The sequence below is a fragment of the Elephas maximus genome, chromosome 24 (genome assembly GCF_024166365.1).
Source record: "Elephas maximus indicus isolate mEleMax1 chromosome 24, mEleMax1 primary haplotype, whole genome shotgun sequence".
Taxonomy (NCBI): Eukaryota; Metazoa; Chordata; class Mammalia; order Proboscidea; family Elephantidae; genus Elephas; species Elephas maximus.
In genome coordinates this window covers 20,117,728-20,129,410 of record NC_064842.1, presented here as the reverse complement: position 1 = coordinate 20,129,410, position 11,683 = coordinate 20,117,728, and positions in this window count along the sequence as shown.

Sequence of the window (11,683 nt, the reverse complement as noted above, 5' to 3'; positions counted from 1 at the left end):
CTGCAGTTTGGAGAAATGGTTGGAGAAAAGGAAGAAGAGAGGCAAGGAGAGTAGTTAGGAAGCACTTTCAGTGGTCTAGGCAAGAGGTGATTGTGGCATGGGGAGGGATGGAAAGATGTGGACAGATGCAACAAATATTTAAAATTGTGAGTGGCCAGGTCTTGGCAATTATTTGGTGTATTGGGTGAGAAAGGAGGGAGGAGACAAGTTCATCCAGCAGGTTTCTGGCTTGGGCAGCCATGTGGGTGACAGTGCCATTTCCTGTGAGGGGGAACCCAGGAAGAGCAGGTTGGAGTAGGGGTAAGGATGGGGAGAAGGAGAGCTCAGGTTTGGACATTCAGGTGCCTGTGAGACATGCAAGGAGCAATAGTTACTGCAATTGAGAAAAGCAGAGAGCATAAGACAAAACTCTGAGCAACATCAGTGCTGAAGGGCGGGGTGTGGGCGGGGGGGGGTGCTGCAAAGAGGGTGAGTGCGAAGAGCCACTGAGGTCTGATGAAAACCCGGGGAATGGGAAGTGGGCTATAGAAGTCCAGACACGGAGTAAAACAAGGATGGAAAAAGAATCCCTTGGTTGTCCTGAACAAGAGGTTGCTGAGGACCTTGGTAGGGGCAGTTTCAGCAGATCTGGGGGGTGGGAGGGGGAGGGCGGGGGTCAGGTTGGGTTGCAGTGGGCTGAGAAGTGATTGGAGATAAGTAAATGGAAACTGCAAGTGAGGACAACCTCTGTCTAGAACTTAGGCCAAGAATGGGGGAGAATGAGAAAGGGCTGAGTCTGTGGAGGAAAACTCTCCAAAAGAGACTTTTTTTTTTCTTTCCTTCCCTCCCTCCTTTCCTTACCTCCTCCTCTTCTTCCTCCTCCTCTCTCTCTCTCCCTGTCACCTGCCCTCCCTCTCTCCCTCTCTCTCATTCTTTCTTCTTTCCCTTTCAGTAGGGAAATCACGCAAGGATTGGGAAGGGTCCAGTAGACCAGGAAGAGGTGAAAATACAGGAGGGAGGCGGGATGATGGATAGAGAAGACTGGGGAGGGGGAGAATCCCAGCCTGGTTGGGAAGATTTGCCCTGGAGGCCAAGAGAAGGAAGCAAGGAGGGGGCCGATGTAGATTAGCCTGAACTTTAGCCAAGGAGCTGGGGGAAGTGATCATCTCATCCTTCTAGCCTTGCCTTGAATTTCTTCTGTGCAAATGGGGTGCACGCCTTCCCTCAGATGTCCACCTTTCTCCTCTTGGCTGCATTTGTACCTCTGTTTCCTCTTTTTCCCATGCCCTCTGTTCCTTCTTTAAATGCAGAGGCATATTCAGATTTTGTGGGACCTGAAGTGCACACAATTTAGGCAACATCTTTAAGAAAAAGAATGCCAAAGTGTATGACTTTGGCAAATTTTGCAAAAAACGTTTGAGGTCTTGTGCACATTGCTAGGGCCCCTCCCAGGGGCTTGAGAGGGACCAGTATGAGCTGGGGAGGCTGAGGCTTAAGCTTCATTAGCTTCATGTTACAGTCTCCTCCAGAATGTCCAGACTAGGCAAATACACAGGGACCAAGTCTCTTAGTGGTCACCAGGGGCGGGAGGGAGCGGGAAAGATGGAGTCATTACCTGGGGGCTCCTAAGCTTTAATTAGGGGGGACGGAAATTTTGGAAATTAATGTCACGGAATTCTACATGTAAAAAACATTTAAATGGCAAGTGGTTTGTTATCTATACTCACCACAATTAAAAAAAAAAAAAAAAGCAGCGTGCTTAACATTCTGGAAAGCATAAAAAAAATACTGTTCTATTCAAATGCAAAAATCTTATCCAAACTTCAAGCTTTTACAACAACAATAAACAAACAAATCAAAAACAAGCAAACAAAGCCCAAAACAAACAAATAAAAAGCTTCTTCCATGAAGTATCTCTAACTGGAAAGAAGTAAGATGAGCCTTGGCTTCCTCATCTGTAAAATGGGGCTGAGAGCATCTACCTCTATGTTATAAAGATTAAATCAGGTAGCATATGGGAGAGATGGCCACCCCTCTGTCAGCTTATTGCACTGTGGTGGCTTGCATGTTGCTATGATGCTGGAAGCTATGCCGCTGGTATTATTAACAGGGTCACCCATGGTGGACAGGTTTCAGTGGAGAGTCCAGCCTCAGACAGACGAGGCAGAACGGCCTGGTGATCTACTTCTGAAAATAAACCAATGAAAACCCTATGGATCACAACAGAATATTGTCTGATATAATGCTGGACGGTGAGCCCCACAAGTTGGAAGTCACCCAAAACACACTGTGGTCACAACAATGGGCTCGAACATACCGGTGGTGGTGAAGATGGCACAGGACGGGGCGACGTTTCATTCTGTTGTACATGGCGTTGCCATGAGTCAGAGCTGACTCGACGGCAACATGGAAGAGAACTTAGCACAGTTCCTGTCCCATGATTTGAGCGTAATATGGGATTGCTGAAGAAATAAAGGAATTTGTGTCCCTAGCTCCGGTTTTGCACTTAGCACTATCACCTACCTGTTAGTTATGCGTATGCTCATCTTTCCTATTAGACGCCAAGCACCTTGAGCGTGTCTTGATATTTCTGAGTCTTATACAGGCTCTATCAGTATGTCTTGCTTATTGAATGAATGGATGGTTGAATGAACCGCGGTATGCACATCATTAAGGAGGAAGGTCAGTGTTAGGAGACTTGCTTAGAGCTTCACCTAAATGAGTTTTCCAGTTGAAGCTGTCAATTCTTGGTGCCCACGTGGGTGATCACATAACAAAAGAACAGGAAGCTCTGCAGCTGTGTCGCAGCAGATAACACACCCTTGACTGAGGAAGCAGAATGTGGGGAGGTCAGGACAAGAGACTGAAACCAACTTTTGGAGTTCAGCTGGTGGCCCTGGGAACCTTTAAGACAAGAAAGTCTGTGAAATGAAATGCTGCTTGGGCTAAACATGATAAATTAGAGTATCCCTAAACTAGGCGAAAGCTGTCAAACGCAATCCAGGAAGACGAGTCTAATGAATATGTAGTATAATATGGGTAGATTTCTTACTTTATTCGTGTTGAATAAATTGTTGCTTAGGGAAGGCTCATTTCCCAGAGCTACCAGTGTGGGGGAAAGTGCTTTTCTGTTTACTTTTCAAAGGGCTGTTGTGAAGATTAAATGAAAAAAAATGATGTAAAAGTGCTTTGCAAACTGTAAATGTCACATAAATATTCTTTATTATTGCTATTATTATTACCTTCCCAGCCTTTTCTCTCTTCTTCTTTTCTTGGGCCCCCCTCCCCTCTCTTCTCTCGTTTCTCACTGATTCTATGTCCTACGAATTTTCTTGAGGCATCATCCTTTGCCAAATGCATGCCCTCCTAGGGCTTCCAGCTCACGGGACCAGGGTAGCCTGCCCACACTATGAGCCTCACCTGTGTGTCCACCTTCCCTAGATCCTGAGGTCCTTGGGAAACAGGGGTTGGGGGTCCAACTCATTTTTATCCTTCAGACCGAGAACAATTCCTGGCACATAGTAGGAGCTCAGCAAATATTTGCTGAACAGATAATGCTCTAAGGTGATGGAAAGATGTTTCTTGTGCGTCATTTGGTTGTGTGACCTCCTTAAAGGAGACAAATTTGGTTCCCCAAACACTAGCTCCCTTTATCATTCATGGGAGAGCAAGGCCATAAATCTTCCCTGTTATTCTACAAATCTTGACACGGGCTGGGGGAGAGTATGACCAATTTTCTTCTGGAAACCAGAATATTCCTGTTCTGATGTCACTTCTAAACCAAACTGAATATCGCATTGAGAGATGCAGCTTGTTGCAGGAGAAAAATATCCAAGGTTCAATATTCAAAGTGTTCATGGGTGTGGGTTTACATCCCTGTGATCTTATCTTCTTGGAGCCTCAGTTCCCTCTTGTGTAAAGTGAAGATAAGAATACTGTCCTGCCTTCCTCGTGGGGCTGTTTTCAAGATCCATAGAATAGTAAATGTATCTACTGAAGCCCTACACTCATGCTTCCTCCTTACAGCACAATCTTTTCAGAGAGGAGCCCTGGTAGACACAAAGACATTTATTGATAAAGAGTCACAGAAAAAAAGAAAGGGAAATACTAGGAAAATGTTGAGCAACAGCTCTCCCTGGGGGCAGATAAGTTGGTAGTTATTCCCAAGTGGATTATTATAAGACTGGCAAATGGGCCTTTTGGTGGAAAGAATAGGCCATAAAGCACAGAGGAGGAAATCCAGGGGTCTGTACTCCCCCCACCCCTTCACTCCTCTTACAACGGAGAAGCCAGGTCCAGGAACCCAACCTCTCCTGTCTCCCTGTCGCCTACGTATTGGGTATCTCCCTCAAAACTAGATCCTTCCCACTGACATGCTCAGTCTCCACCATCTTAAGAAGATCATTCCTCAAACCATTGACTTAGTTTTCTAGTGCTGCTGTAACAGAAAAACCACAACTGGGTGGTTTTAAAGAACAGAAATTTATTTTCCCACAGTTCTGGAGACTAAAAGTCCAAATCAGGGTCTTGGCCAGGTTGATTCCTTTCGTAAGCCTCTCTCCTAATTTCAGGTATCTGCCAGCAATCCTTGGCGTTCTTTGCTTGTAGACAATCCTCACAAGGCGTCTGCCTTCCCCCGTGTGTGCGTATGTCTGGGTCTAATCTGCTCTTTTTATAACTCTGAAGTGATTAGATTTAGAACCCACCCTAATCAGGTATGATCCAACTAATACAACAAAGAAAACCATATTTCCAAACAGGATCACATTCACAGGTATAAGGGTTAGGATTCCAACACGTATCTGGGGGGACCCAATTTAATCATAATACCCATATGTAGATAGAGGCATAGATATGCCTCTGTCTACTTCTTCCCTTTCACCACCCAGCATCCAGATAGAGTTGAATGCTCACTATCACCATTTCCTCATCTCTTATTCACTCTTGTTATTTTCCATTTCTCCACAGAAATAGCTCTTTGTAAGAACGTGATGCCCATGTTTCTAAACCCATTGAACACTTTCAGGTCTTTGTTTTATTTATGATGATCACCCCCTTCTCAAAGCGCTGCTTTCCCAGTGGTGCCTAGCATGTACTCCTAGTCTTACTCCCATCTCTATGGTTGATCCTTCCAGGGCCATCATACCTTAGATGCAGGTTTGCCTCAGCACTTAGTCCCAGACCCTCTTTTCTTCACTTTTCCATGTATCCTCCTTCCTACGCAGCCTCCTCCACACCTGGGGCTCGGCTGTGGCTTCTCCCACCTCTCAACTCCTACCCATCCTTTAGCTTTCCAGCCCACTGTTACTTCCATAGGGAAGCCTTCTTTGGCAGAAGCTGGCGGTGCCCCACCCCCACATCCCTTGGCTCTCCTCACTCTCAGTTCTGAACCTGCCGACAGCTTCTTATGGCAAGCTGCTACTCTCTGCCTGAGTGCTCTCTCTGGCTGCAGGATGCGTGGGGACAGGCCAGAGCAGTGGAGAATTAACACGCCCAGGAGCAGCCCTCAAATAATGATGGATGCCAATTCCAGAATAAATGACCCAATTCCTCACTCCTCGGTGACCCGACCACCTCCCAGGGGTCCCAGTGAATTACCCTTTCTTGCTATAGGGTCGCTATGGGTTGGAATAGACTCGACGGCAGTGGGTTTGGTTTGGGTTTTTCTCATGGGATAACCTGCTCATTCAACTAAATCCATGCTACTCTCCTACCAGTGCTTTCTGGAGTCACCTCCGAAATAGCTCCCACTCCCCAAAAAATCAAACCTATTCCGACTCATGGCGGCCCCATGTGCTACAGAATAGAACTGCTCCATTGGGTTTTCTTGGCTGTCATCTTTACAGAAGCAGATCGCCAGGCCTTTTTTTCCAAGGCACTACTGGGTGAGCTCAAAACACCAACCTTCAGGTTAGTAGCCAAGCACAAACCATTTATGTCACCCAGTGACCTCCCCAAATAGGCAACTTGGACTCAAATCCTTATCTCAGGGTCTGCTTCTGGGAAAGCCTAATGAAGGCAGTTGATCTGACTTCCAAGCCTGGGACAGGTTCTTTGATTATTCTTTCCAGTAGCAAGAAGAACCTTGGCTGCACAGCAGCTATTGCAATGTATATGGACACATTTCTTTTTACGATTATTTGAGTAATGCCTGTTTCTTATGCTAGCCCAGGGGTCAGCAAACTACAGTCCTCAGGCAAATCCAGCCATGACTATTCATTTACGGATTGTCATTGGCTCCATTAGGGCTACAACAGCACAGTTCAGGAGTTTCAACAAAGACTTTGTGGGTTGCAGAGTCAAAATATTTACTATCTACTCCTTTACAGAAAAAGCTTGCTGACCCCTGTGCTAGGCTGTCAGGTTGTATCAGTTAGCTTCAGCTGTATAAGAAACCATCCCAAAACATAATGATTTAAAACACCACCATTTATTTAGTTCACAATTCTGCAAGTTGGCTAGGTAGCCTTTCTGGGCTAGACTTGATCAGCTGATTTCTGCTGAATCTGCAATGTGTCTATGGGCCACTCGTGGGCTGACTGGAGGCACTGATCCTGGGTTGGCCTCACTCACATTTTAGCACTTGATGGTTGTTGGTCAGGGACACAGGGGCAGTTGGGACCTGTGCCTCTTCCATCCAGCAGGCTAGCTTGGGCTTCTTTACATGATCATGGGAACAGGGGTTCTAAGAGCAGCCAGAGAGGACAAGGCCCAAGGCACAAACATTTTCCAAGCTTCTGCTTGTATTATGCTGGCTGACATCCCACCGATGAAGGCAAGTTCACGGCTGAGCTCAGAGGCAAAGTGGGAGGGTACTCAAAGGGCATGGCCAGGGTGTGGACCCAGGGAAGAATTGGTGCCTATTTTTAAAACTTTTCACAAAGTTCTATGAGAGCACAGACCCTACTCTATGTTCGAGGGCATGGTGTAGTGCCAGGCACATAGTGAGTGCTCAATAAATCTTTGTCAAGTAAGGAATGAACTTGACCTATTTGAATAGCAACTGCTTTTTATTGAGCCTTTGCTATGTAACGGAGCCGTAATGGAGCCCTGGTGGTGCAGTGGTTAAGCTCTTGGTTGTCAACCAAAAGGTCTGCAGTTCAAACCCACCATCTGCTCCATGGGAGAAAGATGTGGCAGTCTACATCCATAAAGACTACAGCCTTGGAAACACTATGGGGCAGTTCTACTCTGTCCCATAGAGTCACTGTAAGTAGGAATTGACTCAACAGAAATGGGCTTTTTTTTTTTTGGTATCCTAAATATTCTGGAGTCCCTGAGTGGTGCAAGTGGTTAACATGCTTAACTGCTAACTGAAAGGATAGAGGTATGAGTCTACCCAGAGGCGCCTTGGAAGAAAGACCTGGCTATCTACTTCTGGAAAATCAGCCATTGAAAACCCTATGGAGCATGGTTCTACTCTGACACACATGGGGTTGTCATGAGTTGGAGTCAGCTAGACAGCAACTGGTTGTTAAAATTCTAAATACTTTACACACATGTCTGATTTAATTCTCATAGCAGCCACATGAGGTGAGCATTATCAGTACCATTTTATAGATGAGGAAACTGAGGCTTAGAAATATTGGTAACTTGTCCTATATGACGCAGCTAATAAATAAGGAATCAGAATTTGAACCAGGTTTGTTTAACTCTGAAGCCTGTGCTGTTAACCACTACTCTAGAATGCTCTCTCTCTCTTTTTAACTAAAACTTTGTATTTTTTATAGATTAAAGCTTCTTCCTTTATTCCACTATTTTAATTTTAAAATTGGGAGTAGGTTGCTCCCTGTTTCTCTTATCCTCCCCTGCCCCACCTCCTTGGAGGCTCAGAAGTCCTGTTAACACCTCGTAATCTCCCATTGCAGAGCCAGGAGCTGCTTTTGACTTAAAGAACAAGCTGTGGGGCAATAGACAGGCTTACACCTAAAACCACCGTTCTTGACAGCTCATCAAAGTTGAGGGCCAGCATTTCACCCAAGAGGGCAATAAATCCAGCTGCAAAGGTAGCCCCTGAGAGGTGCTGAAATAGCTTTGTTATCTTATCTTTCAGACCATTCGGTCCCTACATGAGGGAATCCGTGGATCAAAATCAAAATGGACGCCAGCAAACATAGTTTCTAAATAATCGCTGTTTGTTCGGAGTTCAATAATCAATTAACTCTACAAACATTTATCTAACATGTGCTCTATTCCAGTAGGCTATCTACAATGGGGGAACGTAAGTGAACAGAAACCCTGCCCTCAAGACACTCATCTAAGCAGTTAATTGTATGATGGTGCACTGAGTGTGGAGGTAGAGAGTACAGACAGGGACATTTAACTGGGTTTGGGTGGTGGGGGTTGAAGAAGAGGATAGAAAATCTCTTAAACAAATGTTAGAATCCAGTCCAGGTCCAAACAAAGCAGGGCTTCCAACACAGTATAATGGCTGGGTGGATTTGCATGAGTGTGCTGTTTCTGCCACTTGGCAGCTATGCAATTTTGGAGAAGTTACTTAACTTCTATAAGCCTTAGTTTTCTCACTTATAAAATGGGCTAAGAATAGCATATGCTTAATAATTTTTTTTTTTTTTTGGTGTGTGTGTGAAGATTAAATTACAAAAACATATGTCAAGCAATTAGAACAATTTTGGGCACATAATGAAAGTTCAATAAATGATAGTTGTTAGTGGTTGAGGTAGTAGAAGTAGTGGTGGTAGTAGTAATTCAACTGTACTCATCATTCATTCATTCGGCAAATATCCTTTGAGTATCTGCCATATGTCAGACACCAGGGGCACACCAACATGACAAGATACAGATATGCTCTCAAAGGCTTCCAGTGTGGTGTGGAGAAGACACATACATAAATAGCTACATGACTGTGTGGGTCCTGGCTAGTGCCCAGTAAGGATGGGCCTGCCATTCTCCTGCATAGACTGAACGGTTTCCCAGAATCCTCTTCTTTGAACCATTTTGGTTCTATTTGGTTTGAGATTTATCCCCATTGTTCATTTGTAGTCCTACCTTGGTCTCTGTTTTGGTGCTTGATAAATTTTTTTTTGCACTGACCTCTGGCTTTCATTTTTGATTAGGACTAATATTATCCTTTTGGATTATGTGATTTTGGGAGGCCACTTCAAGTAAGCATCTTAGATGCACCAGCTTGACCGACAGCCTGATCCAAATTAGTCCTTAGGGGTTGACCAGATGGGCAAAATGAAGGTAGAGATTGAAAAGAATCTTAAGGGAGGAGTGGAAAAAGACAAAGCTGGCCTGGTAGACTCCTCCATATGGGCTTGGTGGGTAGGACACAGCTAACTCTTTGCAGCCTCATAAGTGACCTCAAGCACCTCCATGAATACAAATCTCTTGCAAACATTCATGGAGAGCCTGCAGATGTTCGGCTACAACCTGATGTCTTCTAAAAACCCATTTGTTTATTAATTTTAGTAAACTTGTTTAGCTATAGAAAATTAGAAGCTAATTTTTCAATAAGCCATTTCTCCAGGGAGAGAAAATCAAAGAGGAAAATACCTGGTCAATCTAATTTATTATTGTAATTAAACGATGTTAAATGGTATTTGTGGAATAAGCTTAAGATAGGAAATCGTATTAGCAGTACTAATCATTACTGATTAATTGTCAGTCATTTTAAAATTGTTTCTAGTTTTCAGATTTTAGATAGGATTGAGATTTATCACATCCTTCTTTAATTCACTCCAATCTGTAATAAGATGCATTGGAGTCTTGTCAGACAAGCACTGGACTTCCCTGGATTCATGTCATGGCTCCTTTATTTTATGGCAATCTGGGGCAAGCCAGCTACTCTGAGCCTTGGTGTCCTCATCCATAAATGGAGAATCTAATGCTGGTTTTGCAGAACCGAGGTAAGGTTTAAATGAGATTGTATTTATGAAGGCAACACCTAACAGTAACAGCTAACATTTCTTTAATGTTTATTATGTGGTAAGAACATGTGCTAGTTCTATCACATAATGGAGAGGTTTATATTTATTAACTTATTTAATCTTCATAAACCCTATGAAGTAATTACTACTATTCCCATTGTATAGACAACTGGGGCACGAGGAACTTAAATAATTTGACTGAAGTTCACACAAAGAATAAGCAAAATTTTCAACCCATCTAATGTGGTTCCAGAGTCTACACGTTTAAATATTATAATCTATGCTTAACCACTAGGCTGTATTGTCTCTTAAACCCATTGCCGTGGAGTCAATTCCAACTCATGGCGACCCGATGTGTGTCAGAGTAGAACAGTGCTCTATAGGGTTTTCAATGACTGGTCTTTTTGGAAGTAGATTGTCAGGCCTTTTTTCCAAGGCACCTGGGGGTAGACTCAAACCTCCAACCTTTTAGTTAGCAGATCAGCACTTAACCGTTTGCACCACCTAGGGACTCAGATTGCCTCCTAAATCCGTTGCTGTCGAGTCAATTCCAACTCATAGTGACTCTGTAGGACAGAGGAGAACTGTCTCACAGGGTTCCAAGCGGTAAATCTTTATGGTAGCAGACTGGCACTTCTTTCTCCCAAGTAGCAGCTGGTAGGTTCAAACTGAATTAAGCTGAGTGCTTAACCACCACACACCAGGTCTCTTTTTTTTATATTGCCTCCTAAAAAAAACAAAAACCAATCCCGTTGCCGTTGACTCGATTCCGACTCATAGTGACCCCATAAGACAGAGTAGAACTGCCCCATAAGGTTTCCAAGGAGCTCCTGGTAGATTCGAACTGCCGAGCTTTTGGTTAGCAGCCATAGGTCTTAACCACTACACCACCAGGGTTTCCTCATCCAAAAAACCAACCAAACCCGTTGCCGTCGAGTCGGGTCCGACTCATAGCGACCCTATAGGTTTCCTCCTAAATTCCTCATAAAATAGTGCCTCCTAATTCAGCATTCCTAATTCAGTTGGTGCTCGGTAGTCACAGGCTTAACCAACCGTTTGCACCCTCGCCAGATTGTCGGCTCTTTTGGAGATAGTGCAGTGTCTCACTCCCCTCTATATCTCTCCTTCACAGTTGCTAGTACTGGGTTTAAATACTAGAAACCCGATAACATGATGTGTGTGTGTGCACATGTGTGTGCATGTGTGTGTATACATGTGTGTCTGTTTAATTGAAAGGGTGATATTGGGAGAGGGTGGGATGAGGTTAAAATGCATAATAAAAGATTTTACTAATCTCATAAGTAGCCTGAGATAAAAAGATGTTACAGTCTCCATTCAGAGTCTTTTGGGAGGAAACATCTCCTCTAACACTCATCATTATATCAGAGACAGCTAAACTCTGCCTAGACTACCCCAGGCCTGAGAAAGCAGACCCCGGACATACTTTTTTTTTTTGAAAAATATTGGTAGGTAACAAAGAAACAAAATCTGAACAGTTGGTGAGTTAATATCTGAAATATAATTCAGATGAAGTCATATCTAGACCCTGCCAATTTTCAATTGCTTCCAGCGTCTTGAACACCACATGCCAAAACCTTCCGTCTACCCCACTCACTCACCAACACCTCTGCTCCCAAATCACAGAGGCTCAAGATCGCATCGTCTTTGCCTCCTCCTTCCCCTACAACCATCCCCATCTACTCAGTCTCCAAGACCACACTCTTGGGCTTCTCTTCCTCATTCCCACTGTACCCTGCTCCTCACTCTTCCCTCCTGTCTACTGTCGCCAAAGCCTGCTCACTGGCCTCTCT